The sequence below is a fragment of the Phoca vitulina genome, unplaced genomic scaffold (genome assembly GCF_004348235.1).
Source record: "Phoca vitulina isolate PV1807 unplaced genomic scaffold, GSC_HSeal_1.0 scaffold46, whole genome shotgun sequence".
Taxonomy (NCBI): domain Eukaryota; kingdom Metazoa; phylum Chordata; class Mammalia; order Carnivora; family Phocidae; genus Phoca; species Phoca vitulina.
In genome coordinates this window covers 6,539,570-6,561,119 of record NW_022589749.1, presented here as the reverse complement: position 1 = coordinate 6,561,119, position 21,550 = coordinate 6,539,570, and the positions used below count along the sequence as shown (strand labels likewise).

The window sequence follows — 21,550 nt, the reverse complement described above, 5'->3', positions numbered from 1 at the left end:
GCTTCTGGATTTACTGGAATAACTGAAGCGGCCCTCTGAGAGAAGCAGTTACTACAGGGAGGGGAGTTAGGTGAACCCGACACACCCAGAGGGCTGACTTCAGGGCAGATAATGCCATTGAGATGCTGAAATAAAAGAGAAAAGCAAACTTATTTTTGCCCTACATTCTACATACTTAAGTACGTTTGTATACAAGAAAACGTTAGGTCGCTACTGGAAGGGGAATACAGTATTTTTCTGATGCACTTTAAAATAAATATGCAACACTCAGACCTTAAAAAAATATGTATCCACAGACCACCTCACATCATCTTTCGTATTTCAGCCCCACATGTATCACCCTGTGGAAAATGCATCTCGTCAATAACAATCATCATTACAACAGTGAAAGTAATAAAGATGATTCGCATAGGGCTTCCTATATCCCAGGCACCATTCTAAGTGCTTTTACATATGTTTGCTCATGTGATCCTAATGACAGCCATGTGAAGCAGTACAGTTATTATCCCCCACTTTACAGATGGGGACACTGAGGCACAGAGAGGTTTAGCAACTTGGAACCTAGGCAGCCTTACCCTAAAACCTGGCCTTTTGACCATTTCGTCACTCTGCCTCTGCCAATGCCCTTTTCCCAGCACCTCCGGTCGTTTGGGGCTAGATGCTTCACTAGACTCTGCAAGGAGGAAAAGGACCCTTGTTTATATCGGTTAGCTCAATGAAACGTCCTGGCCACACAGGTAGGTAGGTGGGGAAGGTATTGTAGTCCCATTTTAGAGTTGAGGAAACTGAGGCACAGAGCATGCAGATGACATGCCCAAGGTCACACAGCTGGTGAATGGGAGAGCCAAGAATCAAGCCCAGAGCACCGGAAGGCAAGCCCAGGCTTATTTGCTTTGGCAGCGGCTTGCCTGGTAACACCAAACTGACTGATTAGTAAATAATACTTGTTGACTTGTCATAAAAACTTGTCCCGCCAAGTCCTGCAGCATCTTATCTGTAATTACCCTATTTTCTCCTAAGGGGGCTAACGGGCCTCCCCAAGACTTGCCTCTTTCTCGGTGGGAAGGGATCTTTTTTTTTTTTTTTTAAGATTCTATTTATTTATTTGAGAGACAGAGGGAGCTTGAGTGGGGAGGGGGTGGTGGGAAAGAGGGAGAGGGAGAAGCAGACTCCCCGCTGAGCAGGGAGCCGGATGCAGGACTCAATCCCAGGACCCCAAGATCATGACCTGAGCTGAAGGCAGATGCTTAACCAACTGAGCCACCCAGGCGCCCCTTGGTGGGAAGCGATCTGTCGGGGAACTTAAGCCGGTCTCAGGGACCCAGCAATTCTCTCTTTTTTTCTTACTCTTCCTGACTCTCTGCTCCATTTACTTGTTTTGTCTCTGACTGATCCCCAGTGATGAGTTGTGCTCCTGAAAAGCTGCCCTGTGACATTTCTTCCCTTTTGTGTTCCTGATGATAGCATTTCCCCGGAGGCTCTCGAAGAGAAGGAGGGAGTGGAGGAGGCAACGCGTGCCCCGGCAGTGCCATCCGGCCACAGAGCCTGGTGGTCCAGCTAAAGCTTTGAGCTCGAGTCCTTTCTGTTGTAGGGCCTCCGTCTGTGTGCACACGTGTGCAGAGGCACGTGCACATGTGCGCGCGCGCGCACACACACACACACACACACACACACACACTGTATGGCTTAGAGCAACTGTAAAATGATGGAAGTACCGGTTCCTCTGGCCCAGAGGGAGCTCAGTCGAGATTGCTAAGGCTGATTTGGGCGCTTCCCATTGTGGGTTCCCTGGCAGACGCACCCTGTTGGTTTCCTTTGGCTGCTATAACACGGAACAACAAAGTGAGTGGCTTAACACAACACGGATTTATTATCTTATAGCTCTGGAGGTCCTAAAATCAAAGTGTTGGCAGGGCTATGCTCCTTTTGGAGGCTCTAGGGGAAGATCTGTTTCCTTGGCTTTTCCAGCTTGGAGAGGCCGCCCTCATTCCTTGGCTTGTGGCCCCTTCCTCCGTCATCAGGGCCAGCGCTGTAGCATCTTCATCTCTCTGTCTCTCAATCCTACACTCCGACATCACCACCCCCGCTCACCCTCCTCCTCCTTTTTCCCTTTGTGAGGATTCTTGTGATTACCTTGCGCCCACCCATTGCGCCAACCCAGGATAATCTCTCCATCTCAAGATCCTTAACTTCATCATATCTGTAAAGTCCCATTTGCCATATAAGGCAATATATTGACCACTTCTGAGGATTAGGACGTGGACCTCTTTGGGGGCCATTATTCTGCCCCATTTGAAATAGGAGCATTCTTTCTGTGCTACCTCTGTACCCATCTCCGTGGGAGACAGTACATCACACTGGGGCCTGAAACTATTGAGATTCACACCCTGAGCTTCCCCCTCTTTGTAGCTGTGTTAGCTTGGGCAAGTCACCTGACCTCTCTGGGCCTAATTTCCTCATCTTTACGATGGGTAAAATTTCACTGTGCTAAGTCATGAATAGCATTGAAGTAATACAGCATGTCACTGGGTGAATAATAAACACCAAAAATAAATGGGAGAGACAGTTATAATTAGGGATGCCATATAGCATGATAGTTACAAACTCAGAGGGTCTCAGTTCAAATCCCAGTTCCACTACTTATGAATGAAATGGCCTCGGGCTAGTTGCTTTGGGCATTTGAGTCTCAGTGTTCTCATTTGTAAAATGGAAATAAAACTATTACCATTTGAACACATAGGATTGTTGTGAGGATGAAATAATAATAACGTGCAAAATGAGTCACCCAGAACATAATGGGTGGCTTCTGTGGTTGTAGTTATAACCATCACCAGCACTGCCCATCCTCCCTGGGGGTAACCAAGAGACTTAGTGGGCTGCCTCTGGCCTCAGCAGAGCAAGGACAGAACGGGGCAGCTTGCTGAATCCAGGGCCCTGAGAAATCCCACAGCACTGCTCCATCCTTGAGAGGATCAGAGCCTGGCTGGGCTGAGCCTTGAGGTGTCTGGTTTCGAGGTATCTCCCTGCTGCAGAGCTATTGGAGCTTACAGGAGCAGCCCGTTCTTTGAACTAAGAGCTCTCCAGGAGCTCCCAGGACAGAACCAGGGTTTAGAGATGGTGACCAGGACAGTGCAGAGGGTGGGGCAAAATCCCCAGAGAAGGAGGGGCTGGTTCCTAGATGGCGTGGTCATCAGGGAAGGTGCAGAGCTTTGGTTTCAACCATATTATCATTTTTAAATTTTGCTGCAAAGCCCTGTTTCAATGAAGGCTTGGGCAGATGCCCAGTATGCAAAACACTTAAAAGCACAGCTGTTCTGGTTGAAACCAGGATGTGTGTGGGGGGCAACTCAGGCCTCCTTTTCACTTTACCAGGGTCCTCTAGGGGGCCCAAATTGAGGCAGAAAACTAACAGGGTGGCAAAAACACAGGCCTTGGAGTCAGACAGACCCGGGATTGCATCCCTGCCTCTGCCACTATCTAGCTGTGAACCTTGGGGTTTCATTTCACATGCTCGTGCCTCAGTCTTCTCATCTGAAAATGGGACCATAAATAGCACCCACCTCATGCACTTGTGCAAACTGGAGATAGTTAAGTGTCACGTGCCTAGCATAGCGCACAGTAGGTGTCTAGGCATTTAGCAGGTGGTAGCTATTTTGATTTCCTAAGGGAGATCTGAATTAGAGACAGACCCTTTTAGAACATGTGCCTAAGCCTGGAAGCTGTGCTGTGGGGTAGATGTTCTTTGGGACTAGGAGCCAAAAGACCTGGGAAATATTGGGTCCTGATTCTACTACCAGCATCCTGTGTGACTTTAATCCCTATCTCCCTGAATCACTCTTTAGATGTTTATTGCCAACTATGTGCCAGGCACTGTCCTAGGGGCTGGAACATAGGCCCTAGCACCTGAAAGGCCCAAGTTCCGGACTCAACTCTGCCACTTCCTAGCTCTTTGGCTATGAGCAACTCACTGCCGCTCTCTGGTCCTCACTTTCTCCATGTGTAAAGTGAGAGGATTGAACTTGTGTCATAGGGTCTTCCCAGGAACGATCCAATGAGATCCTGCCAAAAAAACCTGTAGAACGTATTTGAACTTTACTCTCAGAGAGACACATTCTGAAGCATGGGCTTCGGAATCATACAACCCTGGGTTTGAATTCTGTGTCTGCCACTTACTGCAAGGGACTTAATTTCTTGAGGCTCAGTTTCCTCATCTGTAAAATGGAAGTAATAATAGTCTCGTCAAAGGGTCATGGTGAGGATTGAAGGAGCTGATACATATAAAGTTTGCAGGAGAATGGCTGGGGCATGGTCAGTTCCCAATAAATGATAGCTGCCCTCACCACTGCCACCACCATAACCATCGCCATCATCACCATCATTGTGATCACAATGACCGTGAACATCTATAAAGTGAAGCTCTAAATAATCTCTAAGACCCTGCCATTTTAAGTTCTACTTTTCCAGGGGAGAATTAAGTGACAAATGTAGTAGCTCGCCCTGGGCCATGTGAGTGGGACACTTTAGAGGAGGGTCCCCGGTAGAGAGAGTTCTCCTTCACTTTTCAGGTCTAATCAGATCTTGGTCTACTTGAAAATTTCCTTTCCTTTTCCCATAGTAAGCAAGAATAGGACCCTTGAGATCTGGAACACTGGAAGCTATGGGAATTAACGTCTCTTTGTATATTTCTCCTTTTCATGGTTTTATTTTCTTGTTCATACAGTGATTTCACTTCAGATCTTTTGGGGATGGGTCTTTGGCCGAGGCTTAATTGTCTGATTTAGACGTCCTGTAATCTCCCAACTTCATCCCTCTCACACCACATGCTGAAAGGTGAGGCTTGGTGCATACCATCCTGGGTTGGCTATCGATTCCTTTCTCCCTCTGTCAAAATATTTGAATTGTAGGAGGTTATGGTATCCTAGCAGCCCACAACTTTGGTGTTCTTATTGTTGCTTTTTATGTTTAGGAAAATTGGATAGTCATATCCTCATTTTACAGTTGGGACTTGGAGACATTAAATGACTTTTCCAAGGTTGTATGGGGGCCAGAACTGGTTCCCAGAAATCTGTCAAATGCTTATTCAACTAAGCCCCTTAGAAATTTACGTTCATTAAGCCTTTCATCCTCTGAATTCTGAGGCACTCAAGATACAGGTCAGAAATCTGAAGCAATGCGGGTGAGGCCAAGTCAGCTGGGCTGAGTTTTGGGGGTAAAAACCACTTGGAGGCTCCCACACTGGGGTCAGACTCTTCCCAGCAGAGAGGAACAGTGAAGGTCTGGGTGTGTGTGTGGGAAAGGGGCTGTGAACTTACAGCTCCTGGCTCTGAGAGTGAGCGACAATATTAGAACAAGTGTGTGGTAGGTAGGCTGTCACTGACTTCACTGTGTGATGTCGAGAAGTCCCGTCCCCTCCCCCCCGCTTCACTACTCCCCCTTCTCTGCTCAAACCATCCAATAACTTAACTTCGCTGCCTGAAGGTTCGCTTCCCGCCCATCCCTCGCCGCCCGCCGCATCTTAGCGCTGTCCGCGGTGCTGATCGCCAATCTCCTGATTGCTGTTTCCACCAGCGGGGATCTCTGGTGCGCCCAACCTCTCCTCCTGGCCTCCCACCTCTCTTTCTCCAGGCACCTCACACATAAATCACGGCTTGGTTCCCCCTGCGCCGGGAAGCTGCTGTCCCCTCCCTTGCTCACACGGGGTTTTGCAGCAGTGGTGGCCGCTGCCACTGATTCGGGCACTGGGGAAGCAATTGATTCGTCTACTGCCAGCAACCTGGAGTTGCCTACGCGGACGCGGACAGAGGACAGAGAGAAAGAGAAAGAGAGAGGAAGAGGGGGTGGGGGGAGAGGACTCGGAGCGAAAACCTTCTTCATCCATGTGGAGGGCGGTCTGAGGGAGCCACTGTCTTTGCCTTGTCCACAGACTGGTCTGAGTTTTCTCTTCTTCTGGCAGTGGTATCTCTTTTCGTCTTGGTCCTGCATGATTTAGGGGTAGTTGCTGTGTGTGTGTGTTTGTGTGCGCGCGCCGGTGCCTGTGTGCGTGCCGGCGCTTTGATTTTATTTTGGGAAGAGTAGGGGAATCAGATGAACAATTTTCTTTCAGGCACCTCCACTGAGCTTTCAAACCAAGTCATTGGGAGTTAGTGTCTTCCCACCCTGGCAGGGAAGGGAGGAGTTGGCAAGAATTTGGCTCACCCATTCCCTCTGCAATCCTCTGGTGTGGAGGTAAGTGCTATTCTTCTAAATTGTGTAAATGGGCTAGGGGTATTGAGATCCCAGTTGGGATGAGGTGTGTACATGAGCTGGTGGGATAGAGGGTAGGTAGATGGGGGAGGGATGTCGAGGAATGACCACATTTATTTGCCCACATTCCGCAGTGTTTGATCGCCTAAGCAGCACCCCAAAGCTAAATGAGATTTCGGCTCAGTGCCCAGGGAGGGGGTAAAATATGCTCCTGTTTTAGGCAATGCGATAAAATTTGTGGCTTCTGCCCAATTTACCCTCTCCCTTACAGCAGAAGCTGTTGAAAGTAGCCAGCAGTTCTCGGAGTGGATTAACCCTTCATGGGCTGGCCAGCCTGCATGGAGGGTCTCTGGATGTTCTGCTCTGTGGGTGGGCACCTTGGTGCCGGATGAGAGAGGGTCAGCTGAGGCTGAAAGGTTAGCCCTTGCTGATGGTTACCTAGGCACACCAGGTGAGGCTTGCATAGGACAAGGCTCAGACTGTACTATCTTCCAGGTATAGCTGAGTGATTCAAGTGTAGTGATTTTTGCAAGCTTGGCTGTTCTAAGCTTCTTGAGATGGGAGATCTGGGAGCCATGAAAGGACCACATTTTGCTTGGAATGAGTGGTCAGGCAGCCCAGAGGGGAGCAGCCAGCCGCCTGCTGAGCAGACGATGTTTTATTTTCACAGGTGGTGCAACCTGTAAGTGATTGTATGGGGGGTGCATCCTGACACCAGCCTGGGGGACTCCATCCTGAGCCTGTCTCAGAGTAGACAAAGAAGGGAACAGAGTTTGTTCGGATTCTGGGGAAGGACCCCAGTTTCCGGCTTTGGATCTGTTCCAGGGCAGACCAAACCCCGCTCTGGTTTCTTTATCTGAGATCCTGATGGGATAAGCTTGCACCAACCTGTTAGTGAGTGGGAAGTCGAGGTTTCTTGTCACTGAATCCAAAAACTCACATTTAATTTTAAAACGCCTTTGCTGCTAATCTGTGACCCATCAAAAGGAGATTTCTCTTTGCTTTCTGCTTTGATTACATCTACCTTTCTGGAAATGAATGTCCTTATTTTTAGCATCTTCACAATTATCTCAGGGGCCACTTCAGTCTTCTGCACCCCCAAGGATTTCTCTGTAGGCTCTTGTTCTTAGAGGTGGGAGGAATAAAACATCAGCCCCAGAGACTGGCAAGCCTGAAATGTAAGCAGGGCCCACTCAATCATTTTCTCAGGTCCCGGAGCCAAGTGGGGACGCCGAAATCCCAGGGCATGTGCCTGCTCAGGGAGAGCATGTGAAGCAGAGGGAGTGGGCTGCTTGGTGGTTAGTGTCAAAGACGGGGTCCTCAAAATCCCACGCTTTTCTCACTGGGTGACCTTGAGGACTCTCAAACTAAGTTGCCTTAGTTTCCTCCCTGGGAAGCCTCAAGTAGGAATGACTGACATGCAGAAATTTGGTTCAGATAAGAAGCCACGAGATCTGGCCGTGGGTGAAATTTAAAATATTGAACTTTGGCATTCACTGGTCAAACTGGACAACGGCTGGGGCCCTGGAGTGGGGGCTCTTAGGAGTTCTCTATTGTGCTAAGTGTTAACCCTTTAATTGCTGGATTGTGGTGAGGGGGTACTAGGAGAGTATCGGGGAGCCCCAGGGGCCTCAGTGCAACATCACCATCTGGTACAGGAGTATTTCAGTGTTTTAGCAAATGGTTCAGCCATGCAGAGCATGCATGCTAGCCCAGCTGAGGTTGCTGGGGCTGGGTTGTTAACATGTGGGTGCTTTGAAAACATCTCCTTGCTGCTTCTCAGCCTTACTTCCTTGGGGGTGGCTAAGATCCAAAAGGCTGCCCTCCCTCCTCCCCCATCACATTTGAAATGGTGCATTGTGGTGCACCAGGGAGAGGGAAACAGAAGCTTCTGGAAGGAAGCTTGGGCTTAGACCAGGGGACCTGGGTTCCGGCCCCAGCTCTGCCTCCCCTTTCTGGGCCTCAGTTTCCCTGTATGTGCAATGAGGCACATGGTCTAGGTGACTCCGGGTCCCCTTCTAGCTCAGGTTCTGTGACTGTGTGATAGGAGTGTGTGTGCAGGCAGGCTTCTAGGAAGGATGTGTACTGTGTTTGGGAATTTATCATGAGTGCTGAGGAGGCCTGTTTGGGGTGAGTCAGGACTGGGGGTCTCTTGTGAGAACTTTGCTAGGTTCCTAGAATCCTGTGCTCAGCTGGAGCGGGGTCTGCTTTATTCGTGGCCTCAGATACATAGATATATGGATATAGTAGTATTTGAAGGCTCTATAGAGACTTATCCCAGGGGTGGCAGCAAGGACCCCTTTGAGAACCTCCACTCTGAAAAGATGCGTATCCACACAAACACACAATACCCAGGGACTCGTGGACCCTCCCTAATGCTCATCTGAGCACCTCAAGTTCAGAACCTCTGATCTAGTCTGACCCCTTCGGGGGGCCCAGAGAGGGAAAGCAACTTATCTAAGACCACACAGTAAATTACGGCCGAGCGACATACACATCTGCCATCATGAAGATAAGGCATCATCTCTTTCCTCCTGGCTTAGGCAGCCCCCACTCACCCCACCCAGCTGGTACAGAGGGAGGACATTCCGCAGTGTCTCTCTAGCCAGTGCTGGTGATTGGGAAGCATAGCTGTGGAGACAAATGTGGGCATTTCCTTTCTCACTGGTGGGAGAGATGCAGCCCCCGGAGGCTCTGCAATTCTAAAAGCTGGCCTGGGAAGACTCTCACCAGCTGGCTCTCCCTCTCCCCCTTTCCTCCTATAGCTCGTATACATTCAGGACACCTGTCCAAGGCTATGAGTTCTTGTCGGGGTGGCTGCGTTGGGCTTTTATTTGTAGGATGTGGTATTTACTCTTTATTTACCGCCCCCCCCCCCCATGTGGGTCATAGAGAGTTTGTGACTTTCTACTAAAAACCACCATGACATTCAGTCCCATCTCCTGTTCTTTATCCCCTTTGAGTGGGGAGCTGGTCGTAAAGGTAGATGAATCAGGAGTTGATGTGAAGACCATGAGAAGCAAACAGTGTGGTAGATTTCTGTTAAGGGCTGAGGCTGTAACCTGGGATAGAAAGATATCTGGGACCCAGTAGTGGTAGGCTGGAGCCGACGAACTTAAATTATTCAGCTGCCACCCAGGATGGAGCTCCCCTTGTGCTGGGACTGTGAAGGAGGTACCACAGAAATAGGCCCCTCTCCTTCCTGTTCCCCACCCCCGTCTGCCTTCTTAACCAGCCGTCTGAGGGGCTGCAGTGTGGGACTCTGGGAGAAGCCAAACCTGGGTTCAATTGTGACTCCAGCGCTTCCTTGCTGTGTGACTTCAGGCAAGACCATTAACCTCTCTGAGCCTCAATTTCCTCAGTTAAGTATATTAAGGTAGTACGGCATGGAAATAGATCTCTTGGGTTTAGATCCTTCCGGTTGGGTCACTTCACTTCTCTGAGGCTCAATTTTCCCTTTGTAAAGTTGAAGATACTAAAGGAATTAGGAAAACTTTGAGTTAATGCTTGCAAAGTACTTAGTACTGAGCCTGGGGGGAGTAAGTAAGCAACATACGTTAGCCATGGGGATGATGTTGGTGATGGTAACAGTGAAGTCACCCTGGACTGAAACAAGATTGAGGGGAGGTAGAGGGAGGTGAATCCTGTGGGCCAGCTGTGCAGCTTTGGGGCCCGGGAGAGAGAAGACAGGGCTTGGAGACAGGAGACTTCTGGTCCAACTTTTTCCCTCTGTGGTGTTCGTGCAGTTGCTGGTGGTCCCCAGAACCTCAGTTTTTTCATCTGTGAAATGGGCATCATGGCCTCCTTTCCTTGAAGCCCATGAAGCCCTGAGGAAGCAGGCCCTCATGAGTGTGGTGGGCAGGCCCTGGAGGACGGGGTCTGGGAGGAGAAGCCCTCCCAACTCCTCTGTCTTTTGTTCCTCCACATCCTTGGGAGGTTTTTGCTGAATCATTCCAACTCACCAGCTCAGAGCCCGTGAGTTTTTTCTAGGAGACCCGAGCTTTCCCTGCCATGGTGCTACTGCCTAGGGGGAGAGGTGCCACAGGCAAGCTCCTGAAGGGCCAAGGCTGTGCATCTCAGTTTGTAAAGTCAAGGTTAGCACACGGCACTTGTTCACGGTGACCTGCATGCACACAGGAATAAATGAGTGGAACCTCAGTTGGTTGACTAGTGGACAGGTCAATTTGAGGAGGTGCCTTCGACCTATGGTCCAGCCCGAGGTCTGCATACAATAGGCACTTAGTGTTGGTTGGTTCTGATGAGTCATTGGTGCAGAGTTTAGAAGGACTTGGATTTCATCTCGGGTCTGTTACAGGTAAGGCTGGGCCTCTTCTCCTCCTGCCAGAGCATCTTTGACACTCATGTACCATGCGTTTATTGAGTACTTACGGTACACCTGGCACCGTGGTGGGTATTGGGAATAAAATGGTGACAAAGATACCATCTCTTTTGGGACTTAGATTAAGTAAGTGGCTGCCTACAATGTGTAAGCTTCGGGGGGTGGTACAGAGAGAGGGCTTCCTTAGTCACCCTTTTTGGGGGGTGTTTTCACTTAGCTCAATGACATCTGAAAGTCCATTATTAAAGCTTTGTTTTTTTCTCTTAAGGCCTTGCTCTTGGACAAAGAGCAGATGCCTCGGATGGGATAACACATCTGGCCTTATTAGTCATTTACGCTTTACTGAGGAGGAGTTGGAAAATCCCTTCCAAAAAGTGAGGGGAGAGCTGTTTTGGAGTGGGGAGTGGAGTCTGCGCACACTGAGCTTGCAGGTAAAAGAAGGGACAAAAGGCAGGAAAGGCACGGGTTGCTGGACTCACCTTCTGCTGGGGGTAGAAAGCTCTTGATGTCTAAGAGAATCCAGGACAGATTCTCGGGAAATGCCTTAGACCCCCTCCATCAGACACTCTGAGTGCAGGGCCTTGAGACCTGTGTTTTTACATACCTCCACTGCTATAGATAAAGGAGTGTTTTTGAAATGCAGAACACTTCTACAGGTGTTAGTTATAACAGTTCTAGGTGTGTTGCAAGCCTCAGACTTTCTCCCAAGGTTCTCTCCCCCACTGCTCACCGTTTCCCAAGGGGCTGAGCTGGGTAAGATTCAGGCTTGTTGCCTCCCCAGCGCCCATCATTTACTTTCTGCCCCTGAATCCCTGTTTCCCACAGGAGCGCAAGCTTGATCTAGCAGTGTTGACCCCATTCCCTGCTAACTTCTGAGCACCCCATGCGGGTGGCGAGCGGGTGCTTCTTTCTCAGGCAGGACCTAGGGACTTAGGTTATCAGATGGCTCAGGGGCGAGGCAGCGGGGATCAGCCAGCTCTCTAGCCTGGCCAGGCCTTCGGGGTTTGAGAGAATACAGCCGGTTCTTAGCCCAACTTGCTTTCCATTTGTGCCAGGGAAATGTGAGCTGCGGCTGCACCAAGGTACCGGGCCGCTGCGTGCAATGGCACCGTGGTTTCCTCGAAGTCATTGTCTTGCTGTCATTAGTTTTAATGACATAACGCACGCTTAAATCTCATTGTAATGGAGTCGTGTCAGACTCTGGCTTAGTAATCCAGTTAGTGAGCAAGATAACATGCCTCAGGAAGCTGGGGTTTTTGCCCACCCTTCTGCAATTAATCAACAAGAGGAAAACCGTCTGACAGCATCATGATGATGTGTGGTTTGTGAAGGGTTTATTTGGAGAGCCAAGGGGGAAAGTCTCCTCATCTCTCAATATGATCTGAGTGAGTTCATTCAGTTGCCTTTTTCTTTCTTTTTTTCTTCCTTTCTTTCCTTTTTTTTTTTCCCTCTTTAATGCACCTACACAATGACAAGCAGCGACTTGTGAATGGAGACAGCTCTCAGTAGAGAACAGATTACGTAAGCGGGTTCCGGTGCCAGCCGTTGATGGCAGGGCGGCGTTCCGGGGCTGCTGAGAGGAGAAATGATTTCTCGAAGTTTATCGGGAGGCCTTCCACACGAGATGCTGCCAAAATAGCATCTGTGTGGTCCATTCTGGCCCTCAGCCTGCCCCTTGTCCCTGTCCCTGTCTACCTGTCAGCATTTTCCTTTGTCACTCTAGCGCCGCTGTGTCCCCAAGTCTCTCTCTCTGTGTCTCTCTCCCCTTTTGACCACCCCTGTCCCCTTGCCTATCTCTCCCACCCTTCTAAAGTCCCCTGTCCCATCTTTCCTGTGTCCCTGCCTGTCTCTGTCCCTCCTTTCTTCTCCCCACTCTCTTGCCCTGCCCCATCTCATCTTTCTCTCATCTGTGCAGATATACTGAGTGGCTTATGAAGGGAAAGCATTTGTGAGACCCCGAGTAGGGTGACCAGCTGTCCCAGTTTGCCTGGAACAGAGAGGACTCTTGGCATGCCAGCCTCTCTATGGTTCAAGCTGGAAAAGGCTTGGGCAAACCAGGATGAGTCGGTCATCTTATCTCTATGTCAAATGCTTGGAATATTGAAGAGCTCTCCAAAGACCAGAGACATGGCTTTCTGGGGGAGTTACCTGCTCTCCTACTCGGGGAGGGATGCAATGGTCTCTGGAGCCCTCCCCAGCCTTCGCGTTCTCTGCATGACTCTAGTCAGACCCTCTGCCTGGGTCTGCAGAGGCCAGTGGTCAGTCAGGGGCAGGGGGCTGGCTCCCTCCTCCCTCCCTGCCCCTTCCCCCTGGTAAGACTGACCACCCAACTAGTCATTGGCTCATTTGTCACAAGAGGGGCTCAGTGAGAGATTGTAGATGGTTCTATGCCAGACGTTCTCACACTTGAGCCTGTGTCAACATCCCCTGAAGGTTGGTTAAGGCAGGGTTTCTGACTCTAGTGGGACTAGGATGGGGCCCAGGAATTTGTGTGTCTAACACATTATTCCCAATGATGTAGTTACTGCTGCTCCAGGAAGCCCACTTTGAGAACCGCTGCTTTTGACCAGTTCATTCCCGAATATTTATTGTTCACTACCATGTGCCAGGCACTGCTGTAGGCACTGGAGATTCAGCAGTGGATGAGACAGAGTTCTGTACCCCTCCTAGAGCTGACAGTCTAGTGGGGGACAAAGGCAGTAATCAAGTAAACACATCAACAAGATGATTTCAGGAAACGATATGACATGATAGAGGAAGACAAGTGATAGGTAAGGGGGAGAGAGCTAATTTAGTTATAAAAAGGAGGGCCAGGGGAAAACTTTGAGAGATGGCAATGTTTGGATTGAAAGCTGAGTTTCTAGAAAGAGCCAGAACAATCCAGGCTAGGGGAACAGAAGTGCAGAGGCAGAGACAACTGTGGTGTCTTGAAGGAACAGCAAGAAGACCAGTGTAAGAGGTTGGGGGAGGGGGTGGGAGAGTGGGGGGAGGGGGGCAGTGAGGGGGGTGAGGTGGGCGGGGGGCTGGGGGCTGGGGGCTGGGTCATGCAGGACTCCAGTGCAGGTGAGGAATCTGGATTTGATTTTATTTTGGGGGGTGGGTTCTCATCAGGAACGTGACATGATCTAATTCACAGTCTCGGTCATGATCACTTTGGTTTGTTAGTGGAGAAAGGACTGCAGGAGGCAGGGGTGGAAGCCGGGAGACCAGAGAGTGGGGGCCCAGTGATGGGGCCGTGGACCAGGGAAGAAGGTGGTCAGATTTGGGTGTATTTTGCGGGACCACAGACAGGCCTTACGGAGGGATCAGATGTGGGGGTGCAGGAGGGCCCACTCCCAGGGAGACAGGACCTGTTCTTGGCATTGGTGTAGCACTTGTGATTCTGGGGATCACAAAAGGGGTCTTGGCTGCAACCAGGGGCCAGTGGCTTAAGAAGCAACAGCAGTAGTGCATGCCAAGGTGGGGGGGGGGGCTTTCAAGGAGATTGCAAATGCTCCTTCCATGCTCACTAAAATGCACCATCCCTTTCTCCCCAGAGGAAAAGGCAGCAGCTCAGGGTTTTTCTCTCATGAGCAGGGGCTGAATTAATCTGCCAGTGCTAAGCAACATACTGGAAGGGGGTCCCGCTGCTGCCGTGTCGGGAGGGGATGTGGCCAAGTATTCCTCCCAAAGGTCTACAGATGGGGGGCTCGTGGGAAGGGCTGCTAGGCAGGAGGGAAGACACAAGTTCCTGGTGTTTGCAGCGTTCCCTCTGATCCTTAGAGACCTCCATGTTGTTCACCAGAGCTGGTGAGCCCTGGCCAGAGGGGATCATCAGCATTGGCATGTCCCAGAAGCTCCAAAGCAAGACGACCCACCCCTAGAGGTACAGACCCATCACACACCTCCTGTGCTTGTCACAAAGAGACCAGCTGTCCGTTTCTTTAGATTTGTTTTTTTCTGTTGTTTCCCCCCGCCCCCGCCCTTCGGGAGGGTTTATCTGGCTGGGACCTACGTATTCTCTGTCTTATCTGCAGAGGGGTCTGGGCGTGCGTCCTTTTCTGAACACTGCGTGCCTCTTTGGAGAGCAATCCCCAGGGAGAAATAAATAGTGCTCCCATGCTGGTGACCAGGAGGGGGCTTTGCTTCTGATTATAGTGTGAGGAGAGCTGGCCTCCTTTGGAGCCTCTCAGGTTTCCACCCAGAACTCATCTGCTTTGTAGATGAGTGCGGAATTTTTGTTGTGGCCCGGGTACGGACAATGGAGTTCTTTTTCTCATTTCCTAGGACAAGACCACCGTTGATCCCTAAAGGTTTCTTTCTCAGTTTTTCGTTATTTATTCTCTTTATCCTCATAGGCCATTCCCCTCCCCTCACAGGCAGCCCTTCTATCCTATTTAATGGACATCTCTTTTGTTTGTATATGCACCTTCAAAATATGGACTTTTAACTTATATAAACGGTATGTTCTATAAATCTCCTTGTTGCTCTTTTTTTTTTTTTTTTACTTACCACCGTGTTTTTAAGATCCTTCCATATTGCAAAACGTGCATCTAGTCCTTTGCTTCCAATTGTTGCTATAGTCCCAGCCATAAATACCCCCACATTTTACCCATTCTCTTAGCTTCTGTTAGCTTCCTTCCAGTTACCTGGACTATATTGGGACTTTCTTGCACTAACCAGCTGGGATTCAGGACACAGAGACTTATTTTAATAGAGATTTAATAGTCATCGGGGAGGTGTGGGGAGATGCTTCACTGTTTAGCTTTTGATTGTTTGCTCAACAAACACTGAGCACCCACTCATGATGCCCTATGGGTAAAGAGAAGGAGGCCGGGGTCACATCGATGGGGTTTGGAGCCCGGCAGATATGAGTTTGAATCAGACTCTGATACCCACTGGCTATGTGGCCTTTGGCAAAGTGACTTTGCCCCTCTGAGCCTCAGTTTCTTCTTCTGTAAAATGGGGAGAATGATAGTATTCATTTGATAAGGTTATTGAAAGTGAAGTGAGAGGCTGCATGTCATTGGTTTGTGTGATAAAACTTTTTTGGCACCCTGTGAGGAGGGTTGGATAGATGTTTATATCCCCTCCATGTTCTGATGTTCTGCTGGATCTGCCGTGTGTGTGTGTGTTTGTGTGTGTGTGTGTGTGTGTGTGTGTGTTGGGGGACGGTTTCCTAGCTGAGGCCGAGACAGTGGCCACCCTGTTGAGTAGTTCTTTCCCCATCTATGTGGAGAGCCCCTGGTCCCGTACCAGAGTCAGTGACACGAGCCGCCTCTGTGTGGTCCCCAGGCCTGGGGTGTCTACTCTAACACTGACGTGGCCTCTGGAAATGGACTGGTAGCAGCAGAAAGGCTCGTGTTGGTCCTGAACACGCTCAGAGGGTAAAACACCGTAGAAGCTGGTAGTGGGAGTCTTCAAGTGGCCAGAGAGCCCCCCCCCCAAGGGCCCCCCAAGGCCCTGGGACTGAACAGACTCCAGCTCTGAGAGAATGAGAGGCGCTTGACAGTGTGAAAAACATCTTGGGTAGAAGGGGCTTTCTGAGGAATATTTGGTTGGGAAGATCCTTACCTTCTATTTGTTCACTTATAGCATTTGCCAGGCACTGCACTCAGTGCTGGAATATAGCAGAAAATTATTTTGATTTGGTCCTTTCTCTCGAGGAGGTAGACATAAATCAGTAATCATGCATGTGGATATTATATATATATATAAAATTAAAACCTGAGGGTTCTGAAGAGGTCTATGAGAGAGCATCGCAAGGAAATCTGGGAGGGCTTCCCTGAGGAAGTGACATTGGACCTGAGAGCTGAAGGATGAATAAGAGTTAACTGAGTAAAGCAAAGAGAAAAGAACAGTTATGGCAGTGAGAACAGCACTTGAAAAGGCCCTGAGGTAGCATTCAAGGCTCTGAATGAAAGCCAGCATGATCGGAGCGCAAGCTTGGGAGGAGCCCAGTGTGAGATGAGGTTGGTGGTACCTGCAGGGCCATGGTGTGGCAACTTGTCTTTATTCTGAGAGAGGTTTGGAGAGAAACTCTGTTTTCACAAGCAGATGACCTGACCTGATCTGTTTTGTAAAGGTCTCCTTAGCTGCGGCACAGGATTCACATCCGGGGAGGATGCCGAGCCATTTGACAAATACTCTTGAACTGATGCACACGTGTATGGGCCCAGCCCCCTGTGCCCAGGGGGGAGGGCAGTGTGACCCCAACCAGGGAGAGATTTTGTTCTGCAGTGAATGGTGAATCATGGTGTGGAGAGGGGATAGGGGTAGTTGCTAGTCCACCTGGTTGAAATCCCAGCCCTGCTGCCCTGTGACTCCGAACAAGTTACTAAATCTCCCTGTACCTCAGTTTCCTCATCTGGAAAATGGGGCTAGCAATAACATCGACCTCACTGGATTTTCTTGGGGATTTAATGATTCCATATAGATCATCTTTGCTTGGAACAGGCATGGCCCATGAGAGAGGCTCAATAAACCTTAGTTATTACCATCATCATGGCGATGATCATGGTGATGACGATGAAATCTCAGAGCTCAACATTCTAGAAGGGGTCCTCCTAATCCTTTCCACCCTCTCTGTCTCCTGCCTCACCTTCTGTAGCCCTTTCCTCAAACATCACCTTCTCAGAGAGGCCTTTTCCAGATCATCTTGTTTAAGATTGCACCCCCGTGCCAGAATCCTACGTCCTCCTTGTGTGCTCATTTCTCCCTAGCACTTAGCACCATGTGACACATGATCTTACTATATTATTTATTTTGTTCGTGGTCTGTCTCCCCAGTAGAATGCCAGCTCCCACAGAACAGGAACATTTGACTCTTTTATTTACCACTGTCCACTCAGTGCACTGTATCCCACAGCATTCGGCACCTAGTAGGCGCTCAGTAAGTATTTGTTGGATAAATGAATGCTAACTGTGCCTCTCTAATATTCGTGCTCTTGTTCAAAACCTGACCCACTCCCCAGGCTGCTCTAACTCACCTGGTGGTTCATTGAACAGCAAAAGCAGCAGTACGGGGGAAAAAAAAAATCCCCAAGGCCTAGAAGGGGTGGGGGTTGGACAGGGAAGGTGTTGAGGCACTGGAGATTTTGGTGATGGGGGAAAAAGTGAAGGTCTTTTATAAAACTGCTCAGCAGCCTGATCTTTTTAACCTGATTAATCACATTAAGACTTAGTCAATATCCACATTCCCTCAGCCCTGGCCACAGCCGCTGGTGGAAGCAGACTTATTCAATATTTAAGAAGACCTGCATTGCAGGCGAAGGGTTTGGGCTGCGTGCAGAAGAACAAGCAGCAAATGCTCAGGGACAGTCTCTTAAGTGGTGGATTGTTTTTTAAAAGGAGAGAAACAAGAGAAGGAAAGGCCCCAAAGCCTTCAGTCTCCCCCTGGCCTTCCCAGATTTCTGATGACATTGACCAGCACACCCCAAAGTTATTTGCTCTGACTCAGGGCAAGAGTGTTACCCACAGAAAGGAGGCTGGCAACCAGGAAGCTTGGTCTCGTGGGTCCCCTTTTTCTTTTCTTTTTTTTTATTTTTTAAAGATTTTTTTTACTATTTTTTTATTTTTATTTTTATTTTTTTTTTAAGATTTTATTTATTTATTTGACAGAGAGAGGCACAGTGAGAGAGGGAACACAAGTAGGGGGAGTGGGAGAGGGAGAAGCAGGCTTCCTGCAGAGCAGGGAGCCTGATGCGGGGCTCGATCCCAGGACCCTGGAATCACGACCTGAGCAAAGATTTTTTTTTTTTAATTTATTTATTTGACAGAGAGAGACACAGCGAGAGAGGGAACACAAGCAGGGGGAGCGGGAGAGGGAGAAGCAGGCTTCCCGCTGAGCAGGGAGCCCAATGATGTGGGCCTTGATCCCAGGAACCTGGGACCATGACCTGAGCCGAAGGCAGACGCTTAACAACTGAGCCACCCAGGTGCCCTGGTCACCTTTTTGTATCATTGGCATAAAGTGGTGGCTTTCAGAGTGTGGTCCCCAGACCAGCAGCATCAACGTCACCTGGAACTTACTAGAAATGCGAACTCTCGGGCTCTGTCCCAGACCTCCTGAAACAGAAACCCTGGGGCGGGCAGGGGGGACATCAGTCTGTTTTCATGAGCCCTCCATGGGACTGATGCATGATCAAGTGTAAGATGCCCAGGCAGGAGGGATGGGGGCCTGAAGAGGGTGTGGAGCAGGGCCCATGGTTCTAAGCTGGTGGGTCTCCATCCTGGCTGCACATTATAATCTTGCCAGGAAGCCTTGCAAAAAGTGTGATGGGGATACTCACCATGACGAGTTTCTTCTTTAGGTGGTTTGGTTGGGATCCTGGAATTAGCATTTTTGTTTGTTTGTTTTTGGTTTGCATATATTTCGCATATTCTATTTTATTTTAATTCCCATATGCTGGAATTAGCAGTTTTTACAGCCCCCTAGTCCCTCATGCTCGGGCTCACCACCTGAGAATTTTAAAGAGCAGCAGAGCGCATCGGTTTGGAGATTACCGCACCTGGGAGAGGACAGGTAGACATGAGGCGCTGAAGGTGGAGGAAACAGAGAGGAGAACGGTATTAAGTTCAAACCTCACAGGCTGTGCTTGGCAACCAGGACTTCATGCTAGAATTGTCTTTTTTTTTTTTTTTTTTTTTTTCTGAAATGAGAGCTCCCAGTTCCCGAGCATTTAGTGTGGACCAGCACCGTGCTGGGAACCCTGCATGCCTCATTTCTTCCACCAGCCCTGAGAAGAAGGAATATTTGTAACCCCCATTTTCCAGACAAGGGAAGTGAGGTACAGAGAGGCCAGGGAACGTGCCCAAGGTCCCAGGCTAGCAAGGGACCAAGCCAGGACGGCAGCAGTGAAGTGTCTGAATTTAACCACTTCCTGTCTCACGGGTCCCTACACCGAACACAGGTTGGCTTCCTAGGAAGGGTGATTATTGAGGAGAGGTCCTGAGGATGTCTCCAGAAGCACCCGGTGAAGTGGCTCTTGGAGAGGCTGAGTCTTGTGTCACTTCCTCTTCCTCGTGCCTCTAGATTCAGACCGTGGTTTCAGTTCTGCCAGAAGAACTTGCTTTTCTAGAGCCTGGTTTTCCACCCAAGGCTTCTGCATCCCCAGGTCCCACGAAGGCTTGTGAGGGACACTTTTGTGTCCTTTCTTGCTTTTCATACGGCAGCTTGACCATTCAAAACCAGACCAAAAACTCGCAGATAACTGCCAAGCCTCCACTCGTGTTTCAGAGAGAAATGACCTTCATGCTTTCCTTTCTTTCCTCAAGTTTCTTTTCTCAAAGAGAGCTAAGACTCAGGGCCAAGGGGACTCACTCTTCACTTGCCCTCCGCTTTGAAAGATGAGGACCTTCGTACTCCCTCAGATCAGGCCTCAGTCAGTGACCTGGTTTATGGCAGAAACTGAGCTGCAGCCTGGTGTGAGAGGAACCATGGGCAGCCGCCCCCAGCTCGCTGCAAACCTTGTTCCCCTCGGGGCCCACGCCGTGGGCGCTAGCGATGGCAAAGACACTCAGAAACCCATTTGCTCCCAGCCCTGCTTCATTATCCCATCAGACTCCAGAAAAGCCGTGTGCTAGACAATTCCTGTAAGTTTTCCGTCCCTGGCGAATCCCCAAACCAATGTGTTCACTCCTGGCTGGTTTCCATCCTCCCAGTTCACCTCGTTGTGCTCCAGAAAGGTGAATGGTTGGAGGAACAGGGTTTGAAATGCACCTTGGGCGTCTCGGGGGAGAAGTTGGCCAGGAAACAAGCCATAATGACAGTACTCTGTAGGTCCTTGGCGCTTTTCCTCCCAAATTGCCTCTTTACATCAATTATCTCATTATCTACCCCTTGCCTCAACCACACTCTGAAAAAATAAAACAGAAAACAGACCAAACTACTAAGCGTTTGCCCCACTAAATAGTCCTCATTGTAAAAGGGAAAGTGGAAAGGTAGGAGCACTTGTTGACTAGTATTATATATATAAACATCTGCATATCCTAAGATATATAGCATATTACACATTATGCATATAATATACTTTCTACTTTATATATACACACATATATATGTATGAGAGAGAGGGAGTTGATTCTCATTATTTGGAGAAGTTACATTCTGCAAAGTCACCATGATCACTGAATTAGCAAATACTGAATCATTGCTCCTAAGGGAAATAACACGGTTAGGTCCCTGCAAGCCTCTCCTCACACTTCATCAGCCAATCCATACATATCCTTTGTTTTATGTGTGTTTCTGCTTAAAGACGCCTTATTCAATACATGTCTTCATCTGTTCAGGCTATGGTAACAAACTACCTTAGACTGGATGGTTTATAAGCCACAGAAATTTCTTTCTCATAGTTCTGGAGGCTGGAAGCCTGAGGTCAGGCTGCCAACAGGGACGGGTTCTGCTGAGGATCCTCTTCTTGCCTGAGGACTGCTGACTTGTCTTTGTGTCTTTGTGTGGCGGAGACAAGAAAACTCTCCGTGACTCTTAGATGGGCACCAATCCCATCATGAGGGCCCCACTCCCATGACTTCAGTTAACCCTGATCACCTCCCATGGCCCCACCTGCTAATACCATCCCATTGTGGGGGTAGAGTCCCAACACATGAATTTTGAGGGGACACGAACATTCAGTCCGTAACAGTATATAGTATTGTTGGTTCATTAACATTGAACTCGCGGCCAACGGCACATGGTGCATGAACTTATCAGACAAATGTAGTTTCTCTGTAAGGCACATCGCAGGCTTCTTGCACTTAGGAACCCCAGACAGCACCTCAGTGCTATGCTCAGGGGCCATTTTAAACAGTGAAATCACCGTTTTATCATCGTCGTTTTATTGTTTGCAATAAAAATGCAAACAACGTGGCATTAAACGAGACCTTGAAAAAGAGACTTGTGTGCAGTATGAGAGCTGAAGGCAGAGTTACCAGTTGGACTTTAGCGGCTAACACGCATGTTGGGCGACTCAGTTTTTTTCTGGCTGTTCTG

At 49.2% G+C, this 21,550-nt stretch overlaps 1 protein-coding gene across 7 annotated transcripts in view; it reads left to right on the top strand.

Annotated features, from left to right (window-relative positions):
* RPH3A (rabphilin 3A) overlaps positions 1 to 21,550 on the top strand; it is a 253,672-nt gene that overhangs the window by 147,945 nt on the left and 84,177 nt on the right. For 2 of the 7 annotated variants that reach the window (XM_032431453.1, XM_032431457.1), the window contains exons 1-2: positions 5,587 to 5,955; positions 6,104 to 6,225. The exons of 2 other annotated variants lie outside the window; for them this stretch is intronic. The gene's annotated coding sequence lies outside the window, so the exon portion shown is untranslated. 3 more of the 7 variants (XM_032431456.1, XM_032431455.1, XM_032431454.1) reach the window with 2 other exon arrangements.